A 14,266-nucleotide genomic window follows, 5' to 3' on the forward strand; every position below is an offset into this window, starting at 1 on the left:
ACTGGTATAGTTTTAAAATATCCATTCTAAAATTTATATTACAGGAACAAAATAAAGAACTATGGATTTTATATTTAAAGAGGGAGAGTATTCCTTATTCTTCCTTATTCTAGACATTATGTGTATATATAAAGGCTGAGATCAAAATAGCCTTTTTTGAATATTAAATCTCCCACTTCACATGAGAAAATATTAGATCTGGAAAGGAATTTGGAAGACATTTAACATCACCCATTCATGTCTGACATCCACAGATGAGTTGCCCAGGGTTACACACATAACTCCATGTTCTCTAATTTTAGAGTCTCTTTCCCCTTTGTCATGCTATGTCATTGAAATCTATATGTTCCTAAAGCTCAAATTACTTTTTTCCACATATATTGTTTTCTGTAATAACTGCAATATAAAATCAGTCCTCCATCATTTGCTTTATAATTTAGATAGTCTCCTAACTAATCTCTCTATTTCTAATCCCTAGAGTCAACATCCTTTAATGCAGCTTAAGATCACATTTACTTTTCCACCTGCCATAATATGCTTCTGACTTTCATTGAGTTTACAACTTACTAAAAAATCACATTTTTTTCCAGAAAAATTGCTATCTATCCGTGTCTCCCTTATGTTACAAATGAGATATTCATTTGATTGTACCCAACAGAACAATTTTATATATTTTATATTTTATATGTATCCTAGTTAAATTTTATCATAAATAGATTCAACAAAGCAAATGTTTGTTTTGGATGCTGAATGGGAAGAATAAGGGGAAAAAAATGAAGCACCTATCATATGACAGACATTATGCTAAGCACTTTATAAATATCTTTCCATTAAATCCTCAAAACAATTCTATGAAGTAGTTGCAATTATCATTCCACATTTACAGTCAAGAACATTAAAGTAAATAGAGATTGTGACTTGTTCACCATCCCATAGTAAGTATATGAGGCTGGATTTTAAATTGAGTTTTCCTGACTGCAGGCCCAGCACTTTATCTGCTATAGCAGCATCTAGCTGACTATTAGCTAGTGTATTACCTGTTCCTCCCAGTCTGATGTCATGTACAAATTGATGAGTATGGCACCTGTGCCTTCACATAAGGCATCAATAAAAATGTTAGCTAGCAAGGCCCAAACACAGATCCCTGGAGTATTCCACTGGAGACCTCCTGCCACATTGACAATGAATCATTAATCATCGAATCATTAATTGTAGTGACTCTGTCTTTGGCTGTTCAACAAGTCTGAAACCATCTGAATTGATTATTATCTAATTGATCCTTCCCAAGTATTATATTAGCTACTTTGCTTTAAAAAATTATATAAATATAATTAAAATTAGATAAATCTAAGCCAATTATATACACAACATTCTCATTATCTATTTGTATAATATACAGTCTTTCTAAAAAAGACATAGAGTCTAGCACAACCTTTTTCTTTTGGAAGCCATTCTGGCTCTTTGTAATCAATGCTTCTGTTTCTAAATTTTTTCCAACTATTTATTCAATGATGTTCTAAAAATAATTTTTCAAGAGTCAAAGTCAAACTCATGATGTTGTCCACAGATTCTGTTTCGTCTCTCTTTTTTTGCAAAAATCAAGATGTTTGCCTTCTTTCAGTCTTATGGTACTTCTCTCATTTTCCATGATCTTTGAAATGTCAGTGATAGGGATCCAGCAATCACATCTGCCAGTTCTTTCAGGGCCAAGGGATGTAGCTCAACCAGGCCAGATGACGTAAGTTCATCAAGTGTAACTAAGTGCTTTTTACTATCTCCTAACTTATCTTAAATATCAACCCCTGTAAAGCATTTTTATTTTATCATTTCCAGTGCTAAGATGATTGGGAGAGAAAATAGAACTAAGGTATGTTGTACAGCTCTAACTATTCTGTATATTTGGTAATGATTTTTTTCATCCACCCCCAAGAAGCAGTCATAAGCCTTCTTTCATACAGCTTTTTTTCTTCAAATATAGTTAAAACTAAACAAAATAAAAGACTTTTTTTTGTCCTTAGCTTCCCATGCCAGCTGCAGTTCATTCTGTGGTTTGATATTCACAATTCTATTTTTACATCACCTTGTCATGGTCATATTATTTTATCTGGTTTTGCTTTTATCTTTTAGTACATTTTTTAAAAAACAAAGTTGGATACTAACTCCCAATGCATCCATGTTAATTCTCTGACAAATATATTTTTCCCTGTAATCAAAGTTGTTGTTGAAATTTAATTCTCGAAGTTCTTCCATTCTTTTTGGGCTGACTTCCCCAGAAGTATTTTAGGCAATGTAATCATATTTATATTTATTCAGAAACTTTTGAAATCTGTTATTCCAAAACCCCAGCTTTATGTTGGATTGTTATTAGATTTTCTTTCCTTCTGTATCACAAATTCTAGGAGAGAATGATGACTTCTTATTATATGTTTCTATCATTTTACCCCCTATAACTACTCTCTTCTTGTTAGTGACAATCAGATGCAGAATAAAATCCTCTATTTTTGTTTCTTTCACTTTTTGAAGAATTAAATTATCATCAAGAAAAGCCAAAAAAAAATTATTACCCTTTGCAATATGTGAATAACCCTCAAACAACAAAAAAAGTAATTGAAACCTTTGAAAAACCTATACTATGAAATTACATTATGGGCTGTTGAAACTGAGATCTGACTTGTAGTTTTTTTCTTTTTGTTTGCCACATCTAAAATAAGCAGAATCAATTATGCACAGAGAATTAACTCATTTAAATTTCTAGAATTAAATAATGTAACTAAAGCATTTCTAAGAAGGTCTTACCTCTTTAATTCTTAGATAATATGTTTTTTTTTCCTTTCTTATGATGGGAAATTGCCAACAGTGAAGTCTTTTTTTTCAATTCCAATGTCATCTAGAAAGGAGAACTCTTGAAGAGTGAACTGAGCAGCTGTTGCCTGGCAGGGAGGTAAGTCAATGACTGGGCACATGACAGTTTCAAATTTGTATAGAATTTAATAGCAAAAAAGCAGTTTACTGGAAAATGATAGTATTCATGCCCATTGATTTTTCAGTTATCAGTATAAAGTGCCTTTGTAACTTAAGACAAGTCAGCTATTTAAAAAAAAATTATTCCAAATATATTTCTGACTTTTTATAATAACAACTCTATAATAAAGGATAGAAAATATGAAATTTACTTGGATAGTTTTTGAAAGACATGAAACAAATTAGATTCATTAATCATTGATCTCATATAAATTTTACCTTAAAAAAAAAACAGAATGAAGTTTCCTCTTTAAGCCTAATTTTAGAGATGAGATTAATTTCTTTTTAGGAAAAAAGTCAAGCATAAAATATATTTTGAAGACTTCTATTATAGTTTATAACAATTTACATTCTCATTTCTATGTTAATTTAATGTCAAGATCAAGGCTGATCAACATTAGAAAGAAAATTAAATGCAAAATGAAACTCACTTTCTTAGAAATGTTTTTCTTTGCTCATAAATAAATGTTCATTTCTAATATACATTTTAGAAAGAGAATTATAAAAGATTCAAAGAATTGTTGGATAGGATTAGCAAAACATAGAGATTCTACCTTTTATGGTTACATCTTAGGAAAATGTGATCTCCCTGAACCTCAAATGCCTTATATTAAATAAATGAGAAATTCCTTTTTGGTCCAGTTTAACTATACATCTATGATCACATGACCTTTGGAAATTATGGAAAATATGAGAGGTACCTAGAACTTGAAAAAGGCCTAAATATCTTATTTTCTCACAAAGTAAGAAAGGTTTTCCTGAAATGATAGGGCCAGAAAAGAATAGGCCAGTAAACTTGACTTGAATTCTTGACAAAATTCTGAAATATATTATTAAAAGGAAAGTCAGCAAGAATCTAGAAAAGGAAGCAATGATAAAAGTCTCTAAATCTGTCAAGAATCGGTCATATCAAACTAGTCTCATTCACTTTCTTGAAAGTCTTGGATAGGTCATTAAAAAAACAAAAACAAACAAACAAACAAACAAAAAAAACACACAACTATAAAGTTTACCTAGGTGCTCCAAAGAATAATACATGTTTTTCATACAAAATATAAGAAAAATAAAAGTATTAGCTTCAAATAAAATAAATGGGATTGTTTAATAAAGATGCATTTATATAATTTATTCTTTGCAATTGCTTCATTTTAATTTTTATAAAATGCCAATCCAAAAATTAAATTTGCTTTTCAATTATTTATATTTAAATAAGTGAATTTCAACATTCCCAGGTTATTGAGCTGATTCTCATATGACATGAATTTGAGCTTGGTTTCCTTTTTCTGGTTTCTCTTTACATTATTGTTTTTTTGTTTCTTAAAATGTAATGCACCAAACTGAACTTAGAATTCTAAATGAAATCCAATGTGCGATAATACTATCATATTCTTATTCTTGGAAGTAAGCTTTTCAACCTAGTCCAAGATCACATTAGCTATTTTTGGTTGTCACCTTGTATTGTTGAATCATTTATAGCTCATTAAAATCTCCAGATCTAAAAATATTAAAAATCCTTTTTGCCTATCCATGACTTGGGATCAGCTAGGGCAGCTGGGTGCTAAAGCACCCAAATCTAGAGTGAGGAAGACCTGAATTCAAATCTATTCCTCGGAAACCGTCACCCTGAGCAATACATGCTCAGTTTTCTCATATAAAATGAGCTAAGGAAGGAAATGACAAACCACTCCAAAAAAAAAATTCAAAAAAAGGGTCAGAAAGAGTCAGACACTAAAAAAAATCCCTAAACATTCTAATGTCTCTCCCATCTTCTGCTTGTAAAGTTGAATTTTAACACCAAATTTTATACTTTTCTCTATTAAAATTTGTCTTAATCATTTTACTCAATGGTTTATAGAAGTAGAGATAAAATGGGAAAGCATTCCAAGCATGGAGAGATAGATCATCTCTGCAAAGGCACAGAGGTAAGTCAGAATGTCAAAGAGCAAACAGAAAATAATCAGTTATCTGGATGAAAAGTTCATGAAAGTTAGTGATTTGAAATTGGTCTGAAAAAAATAGATCAGAGCCACATTTGAAGTGCTTTAAATGTCAAAAATATACATTTTAGCCTGAAAGCAATAGAAAACTACTAATGCTTTTTTGAGTAGAGAAATGGTTTGTACAGAGTTTTGCTTTAGAAATATATATTTGGCAGTTATGGGATATTGATTGGAAAATGGAAAGACTAGAAGTAGGGCTCTCATTAGGATGTTATTTTAGTAATCTAAGTGACAAATATTTAGAGCCTAAATTAAAGTTGAAGCCATGTGAATGAAGAGAAGAGAAAGAATCTGAATGACATTTTGTAGCCACTGTTAACAAGAATTAGTCACTGTTTGGATATGAGTAAGTAAGAAGGAAGTTGCACCTAATAACTATGAGATTTTATTTTGAATGCTTAAAAGGAAGATGGCATCAGAGAAATAGAAATTGGAAATACCATGGGTTGTTAGGGAATGGGTAAAAGATAATTAAGATGATTTTAGTCATACAGCATGTTAGAGATTTTTGAAACAACCAGATGGAGATGTCTAGCAGATATCTCCATAATGTAAGATTGCTAAGGCTGGATGTTTAGATTTTGAAATCATCTGTGTATATACGATAATTAAACCAATGGAAAATTGCCTTCAGCACATAGTCAACAAACACTCTTCCTCTTCCTCTCTCTCCTTCAGAAGATGAATTCTCATCTTCCAGCAAATGTCTATAACATGGTTTGGAGTATAAACACTGCCTTTCTGGCAGCATACAGTTTCCTCCTCTTCTTATATCTTATGATATTTATTTCTTAACAGTAACTATTAAAAGATCCTTTTCTTTTTTCTCTGTGTGACATTCTACTCCCATTTAATGTAATAGCATAGGTTTGTATATCTTTTCATTTATTTTTCACATTGAAATATCATTTCCATTTTTAAAAGCAACCTTGCATAGTTCATGACAACTTAGAATATAGAGAAACATTCTTTAAGCCCCCTCAGCTTTTCTGTCTGTTGGGAGACCTGTATGCTCTTTGAGACAAAACAAAGTCACTTGGTTTTGGCAATGAATAAATAAATAAAGAGATAAACAAATAAATGAGTAGATAATTAAGTAGATGGATAGATAAATTAATGGATAGATGGATGCGTGAAAAACAAGAAACTATATACATAAATAGTTGAACCAAGAAAGAAAAAAATGAATGAATAAATATTGCATATTAAATATGAGTCACTATAAAATTTCCTCCTTTCCTCCATATTTATAAGAAGTTTTGTAGTACTTGTTTTTTAGACTCTTATATGTGATTACCACTCACCACTTTATCAGGTAGGCAGTTTCTTTTTAACCCTCCTTAAAAATTTAATAGCAACACATAACAAACTGTTCCTCAATTTCTTCTCAATTTATTCTCCCCCAATGCCACTCTTGTACTTTTTCACAATCCTAAAGGCCTTCAAATTTCTTTAACTATTTCATTATTTTTAGTCAGCTCATATCATTATTTTTCAGTGTCTTCTGCCATGTGGGGTACCATCTGGAGAATATGAAAGCAAAATATGTTTATCTGTAAAATATATCTGTAGCATAATCTAAATAAGGGCAGCTAGATGGTACAGTGAATAGAGCACTGCAATTGGAATCAGAAAGGTTCATTTTCCTAGGTTCAAATTTAGCCATAGATACTTATTAACTGTGTGACCTTGGCGACGTCACTTAACCGTCTTTGTCTCTGTTTCCTCATCTTTAAAATGAATTGGAGAAGGAAACAACAAACTACTTCAATAACTTTGCCAAGAAAAGCTCAAATGGGGTCAAGAAGAGTTGGACATAACTGAAAAGGCTGAACAACAACAAATAATTTAATTAATGAATTTCAAGTGCTTTGTGCATATAATGTATATATATACACATATATATATGTGTGTGTGTGTGTATGGTATATGTATATATATATGTATTATATATACATATCCAAATATGCATACATATATACATACATGTATACATGCATATATACATACAAATATACATATATATACAAATATAGTAAGTTGGTAACTTAAATCCATGCCTCATCAAGTTGCTTATCAATCTCCTCAGTTTTTTTTTTTTATTAAAAAACAAGTTTTTTCTAATATTGTTTAATACAGATTTACACCACATTGATTTGCAGAATCTATCATCTGATCCAGATTACAACACATTTATATCTGCCCATTTTATGTGATGCTCATGAGGATCCTTCCAAAAGTTTGCCATTAGGGAACCTATCATTCTATTCTATCATTATTTCCTTAATTTAAAACAATAAGGTTAACTGACCTTTAATACAGAATTATTTTCCCCAACCATTTCTGCTCCACTTTCCAGATTTTTTTAACCTATTCTTCCTAGCATAAGACACTCTGTTTCCTGATTCCTGTATTTTCATTTGTTGGTTCCCAAAACTCAAATGATCTCTATATTCATTTCTGCCTCCTGGCATCCCAAGTTTTGTATAAGTCTCAGCTGAAATACCACTTCTACAAAAATCTTGTTTCAATGTCCCTTAAGGATAGTGTCTTCCCTTTAAGATTGCCTCTAATTTATTCCCTTTATATATTGTTTATATGTAGCTTTTTACATGTCATCTTCCATATTAAACTGCTAGCTTCTTGATGATACTAGAGTTTTTTGTTTGATTGTTTGTTTTTTGGTTTTTTTTTTTTGACCTTTCTTTAGATGCCTAGTGTTTGGCAAAGAAAAGATGCTTCAGAATGGGATGGAATGTAGAAATTTGAAATAATTGCAGTTCTGCAAAACTGCAGTTTATTTTATGAGGCTGAAACAAACTTTGATAATGTTAACATCAGAGGGATAAGCACTTCATAGTATAAAGCACTTTCACAGACTTTGTTACACTTAATGTCCAATATAATAAGCTCAGCACAACAAGAATCTTTATTCCCACTTTATAGATAAGAAGACTGAGAGTTAGACAATGAAGGATGGAGGAATTGCACATCATTAACATATATTGAGTTGATTGTCCTCTAGGAGAAGGAGTGGGGGAAGGAAGGGAAACAATTTGGAACATAGGGTTGTACAGGGGTGAATGTTAAGGATTATCCATGCATGTGTTTTTTTTGGGGGAAAAAAAAGCCTGAAAATAAATAAATAAATGAATGAATGAATAAACAAACAAATAAATGAATTAATGAATGAATAAATAAGAAAAAGTATAAAGAAAAAGAAAGAAAATGAAGGGTTATAAAACTTGCAAAAAATCCTAAAGGTTAGCATTGGGAATAGATGGTCATTCTATACCACTTGTATTCTGAGCCCTCTCCAGACTTCTAGGATCTGGACAATGAGAGGCCTGAGATGAAAGAAGTTAACTGACAACTCTGTATAACTAAGATTCCTAGCCCCCCATTTATTTTGAAACATTTTCAAAATTCAAGCCATATACTTCTTTACATTTGAACAGAGTATAAGAAAACAATTATTTCACATTGTAATGGAATTATTCATGGAGTCTATCATTGAGATGGTGATAAATTTGCTATGTTTAATAGATAGAGAGGCATGAAGTTCATAAGTCGATTTTGAGAAGATTCTGTAAGCATCTAGGCAAATATAACGAGACAAAAATTACTTCACTTTACTTCCAAACAGAGAGGACCTCAGAAAGGTCTAATTCTTCATCAGAGATAGCCAAGGTAAAAATCAGGGAAGTGGAGGTGCAGAAAAAGTAGCTTTAAGGTCACTAATAAATAGCAGATAGAAATTCCTGAAGTTTCTTTGTAGGTGCATTTCTGTCTTCACAAAGATTTATCTTCTCTTCAAAGAACTGGATATTTCTTCCTGACAGTAGTCCTTCAAAAGGTTACAGAATAATTCTCACAGAATCTCTAGAGAATGGGAGAAAATATGAGACTACTTCCCTATATTCTTCAGGCATTGATAGGAATGGTTCTTACTATTTTCTTTAATGCAAAAAGGATACATAGATCCCATAAATAGGAACTGTTTTATCCAGAAAATAGAACAATTTTTTAAAAAGGCATAATTGTACTAATAGAGCAGATTTGGGTAGAAAACAAAATAAAATAATAAATATGTATGATTTTTGATAAAAACAACAATAAATATGTATGCTCAAGCTATGAAACCTAGTTAATTGACAAAATAAGGAAAAGGAATTCATGAAGCATATTCTGAAAGGTCAAAATTTTTGAAAATCAAGGTCCTTTGTATTTTCTATGCATATTTATGTTAACCTTAGGAAAAAAATAAGCAAGGGGATTTGGAGTGGCCCTACTTTTGGACAGAGAGTATATTAGGATGGCTTTATTTATAATATTTAAATGTAACCTTTATTTCCCTCTTGACTCCAGACATCATTTGGGGAAAAGGGAGGGGTGCAAAATATAAGCCCTTATATTTTAAAAGTGAGTGACATTTATTTCTATTGTCCTATTGTATCTTTGCCTAAGGACTATTTTCCAAACAAAATTTTGAAATGCATGACTAGAGAGCTTCATCTACTTAGATGACTTTGACAAGATTAGAGGATAAGAGCAGCTAGAAATGTATTTATTCAAGAACTGATTACCAATAGCTGACATTGTGCATGGAAGTATTAGCACAAAAGATGAGCTACAATAATACATTAATCTTATGCAAAGTCACAGATAAAATATATTCCTTGCTGTTTCAAAAAATTATATGTATTCATCTCAATAATCCTAGGATCTTGCATTGCTTTAACTGACTTCTCAAATTTTAAGCTTTATTATATATGCCCTAATCTTTTGAATAGCCAGTTTCAAGTATTCCTCATACTGATACTCTTTGGAAAGATCAAAATGAGTGAGGGGTGAAATTTAAAATATTCTAACAATTGGTTGGTTTATAGAAACAAATGAAAATGTGCATGATTATTCAAATTTGACTATACTCTTTGGTTCATAATGATGGGTTATAAATATCTCATGAACTGTATTTCAAGGTTTCCACTTTAATGAAGTTCCATTTAAATTAGGAACTTGGTTAGAACTCTCCTTAGAACTAAGAATTGAATTCCCTCACCTGTCATTCTCCTTTTTGAAAAAGAGGGAGAGAAGTTTGAAAAATTAATCAAAGGTGAGAGTTAGCATTTGATCTGAACTCTGGCAAATGAACCATATATTTTGTAGAAATTCATATCCTATAGAAAAATAAAAACTTACAATCAGCCCTTCATACATTGTCAGACTAATATGTTGCTTTTTTTGTCTAATCAGTAAAATAATGCATTGTTGATATGCAAATGAGTTTTTTCTCACCTCTATATTCTCACCCTTCTAGTAGTTGCAATATTAAATGATATGTGGTTTGTTTGTATAAAAATAAGATTTTTGAATGTTAGCAGGTAAATTATGATTCAAGTGAAATCATCAATGGCATTTTTAATAATACTTTGCTCATACAACATTAAGTAGTTCACTTCCAGAAAAAGTGGGTCTCTCTCTTACTACCTTCTTTTACCAGCTGTCCTGTTTCCCACTCTTCCCATTAGTAAACTGATGACATAAAGGAATATACTCATCAAGACTTATTTTGCCTGATTATTAATCACTGTCTATTTCTGACTCCTGGGACACTAAAACTAAGCAGACATTTGCAAGATGAAGTGGAGAATGGAAGCAATTACTTGAATAATTAGAATAGTTCAAGGAGGAGAGAAAAAAAAACAAAAAAACGCATGCACACTTTGACCACAAGCTGTGGCTGACACATAAGTGTACAGCTGAATTAGACCAGACAGAAAATCTGATCAACTTTGGCAAGGTTCACAAAAAGGGAAAGAAAAAAAAAAAAGCTTCTTGAACAGGGAACACAGAGAACACACACACACACACAACATACACACACACACAATCCCACTGACTATGCATTTGACATCAGACAGCTTTTGGAGACACCTAGAGGCTGAGTGTAGCTTTATGTCTCCTTATTCTATAGCAACCTGATGATGGGTAAATTTTTTGCATAAATAAACATGGTATGTGAAATGTTTTAAAAAACAAAATGAATTTTCTTAAAAAGTGCTAGAGAAAACAAAAAATCATGTTAATGAATTTTTGATACTGAAAAACTTGGCCATATCAAAAGCCAATGTGTATACCTTTGTGACTAGGAAATGAGATAAGGATATAGAAAAATTCAAAAGAAATATGATCAAAAAGGTAATCAGGACAATCATCCTCAGCATCCTTTCTTCCATCTTTTTACTGGAAATTTAGACTCAGTGGAGGACTTCCTGCATCATATTGATTTTTTTAGAAGTCTTTGCATATTTTCTCCCTCTAGATTATAAAAAAGAAGATCCATAACTATATTTTTTGATTATTTGAAATCCAATTTTCTAACATCTCAGATATATACTGTTATTAGCTAGTATTGTAGTCCTTAGCTATTACAAACCTTAAGATGTCATGATTTTATTTTTTTCAAAGGTTTCTTTTACTTTTACAATTAAAGCTGAGAAAATCTTCTTAGTCTGAATTAGATTTTGAATTGAATAATTTCCTAAGTGTTTACCTTCCAAGAAATGAAATTACCAAGAAGATAAATTTAAAATTTTTGTGATGTTCATTTTCTTTAAATAAAACAATTGATCAACTGAAATATAATAATTGAAATAATAATGAAGGAAGAAAATAATAATGAAGGAAGAAAAAGATTCAGAATCATGGAAAAAAGAGAAAACTTAATGGATATTAGGCTTCCTTCTTTACCTTTTTCTCATGCATGCAACTTTTTTAAAAATTTATTTTATTTTATAATATATATTTTTTATTAATTTTTATAATTATAACATTTTCTTTGACAGCACATATGCATAGGGAAAAAAAAAAAAGTTTTTTTACAACATTATCCCTTGTACTCCCTTCTGTTCCAAATTTTTCTCCTCCTTCCCTCCACACCCTCCCCCAGATGGCAGGGATTCCCATACATATTAAATATTTTATAGAATATCCTAGGTACAATATATATGTGCAGAACCGAATTTTGTTGTTGTTGTTGTTGCAAAGGAAGGATTGTATTTGGAAGGTAAAAATAATCTGGGAAGAGAAACAAAACAAAACAAAACAAAACTAAACTAAACTAAAATGCTCACAGTTTACATTCATTTCCCAGTGTTCCTTTTCTGAATGTAGCTGATTCTGTCCATCATTGATCAATTGGAATTGGATTAGCATTTCTCTATGTTGAAGATCTCCACTTCCAACAGAATCCATCCTCATATAGTATCATTGTTGAAGTGTATAATGATCCCTTAGTTCTGCTTGTTTCACTCAGCATCAGTTGATGTAAGTCTCTCCAAGCCTCTCTGTATTCCTCCTGCTGGTCATTTCTTACAGAACAATAATATTCCATAACATTCATATACCATAATTTACCCAACCATTCTCCAATTGATGGACATCCATTCATTTTCCAGTTTCTAGCCACTATGAAAAGGGCTGCCACAAACATTTTGGCACATACAGGTCCCTTTCCCTTTTTTAGTATTTCCTTGGGATATAAGCCCAGTAGTATCATGGATGCAATTCTTACTTATTTGTCATCTTTCTCTCCTTACTCCTCATATCTATTAAGTTTTATCACTTTTTCCTCCTCCTCTTCTTTACTCTGTGACTTTAGATATTTTACTTAATCTACATTGCATTTGGGCTTAGGCACTTTTCCAACTTAAGAAAAAAGCTGCAAAGAATGTAGTGCCTACATTGACATAAGGTAGAAATTCTCTTTCCAGAAGTAATGCGCTGGTGGACATTTAGCAACTGGCTCTCTGTGGATGGAGAAAGGGAAAACAATACAATGCTTTGCTTGTGGTTTTGTTATGTTTTCGTTTCCCTTACCTGTGATTTCATGGGCTTGTGAATCTTCTAGTCCTAAAGCACTTTCTATTAATATAAATGAGACTTCTCTGGAAGATAATAGTTTTAGACTAGGCTCTGGAATGCTATGAGGATAAGTAACTTGCCCGGAATTACTCAGTCATCTAGCTGGGTTGAAGCCAATTTGTTTTTATGCAAGGCCATCTCTACTCACTTGCTTCAATCTCTATCTTGCGCATGAACAAAAGTGCATAGAAAATTTCTCATTTATTTTACCCAAATGCTTAAAATTAACATGGTAACCCTCAAAATATTATCTATTTCCCTTTTTATCTGAGTTTATTATTAATGATTAAACCACCTGAAATGTACTTTGGACAGTCAAGTTGATATAAATGCACAAAAAAAGAAATGGAAAAATCCATATACTTTAGGGTAAGCATCCATTTATGCCACAAGGTCTTAGTTATTTGGGGCAAAATAGTGTTTATTTTTGTTGTTGTTGCTTTGTTTTTAAGGCCATAATTTTCTCCAAATTTATTTATTTTTATAAATTAAAAATATATACAATAAAGATATGTTATGTATGGTAGACAGTGGGTATGTATACAAGAAAAGAAAGAAAAAATACTCAGAATAAATTGTAATCATGATTTGCAGAGTCCCAATTTGTGTGAAGTTTTGAAAAAGACATCATATGTGATTTTCTGTTTATATACTTATTCATTTGTTATGCTCAAGGAAGACAGAGTAAGTTTACAATAAGAATGAAGGATCATTCATTTAAAATGATTAGGAGGCACTGACATGTGGAAGTAACCAGGTATCATATTGACTGTTAACAGTGAATGTTTACAGCATAATTACATCCCAACTTAAATTCACAATAAGCATTTATATTGCAGGTTCCCTCTCTGTGTAAAAGGCTAATTAAATGGAGTGTGTTATTTCATGTTCCACATTCAATCCATTTATTTCCCTGTCCCTTGGGGCTTCTAATTTCCTGAGTTGGAATTTTCATTCATCATGTATGATCGTTTTATGTGATGTAGCAAAGTGCCACCAACTCCATTGTTGGGGTCTGGTGTCTTAAGATATTTGATTGGTTCTGTGCTTCTAAATAAATACAAGAAGTCTGCTATCTCTCAAGATCACTCATAAAATTGGATTCTATTAAAAGGAATTCATCCTATAAATCTGTTCAAATCCAATGCAAACATTTACTTGGTTTCAACAAATTGATAACAGTGAACCGTAATATTAGAGAACAATTCAAATGTGCACTTATTAGTAAACGGCAGTATTTTTTGAGTCCTCACTTCTAAAATTTATATTCCATTCATATAATTCAATAAATGAAATACTCAAATGTGTTTATCTAGCAT

This window comes from Sminthopsis crassicaudata, chromosome 3 (assembly GCF_048593235.1).
Source record: "Sminthopsis crassicaudata isolate SCR6 chromosome 3, ASM4859323v1, whole genome shotgun sequence".
Lineage (NCBI taxonomy): Eukaryota > Metazoa > Chordata > Mammalia > Dasyuromorphia > Dasyuridae > Sminthopsis > Sminthopsis crassicaudata.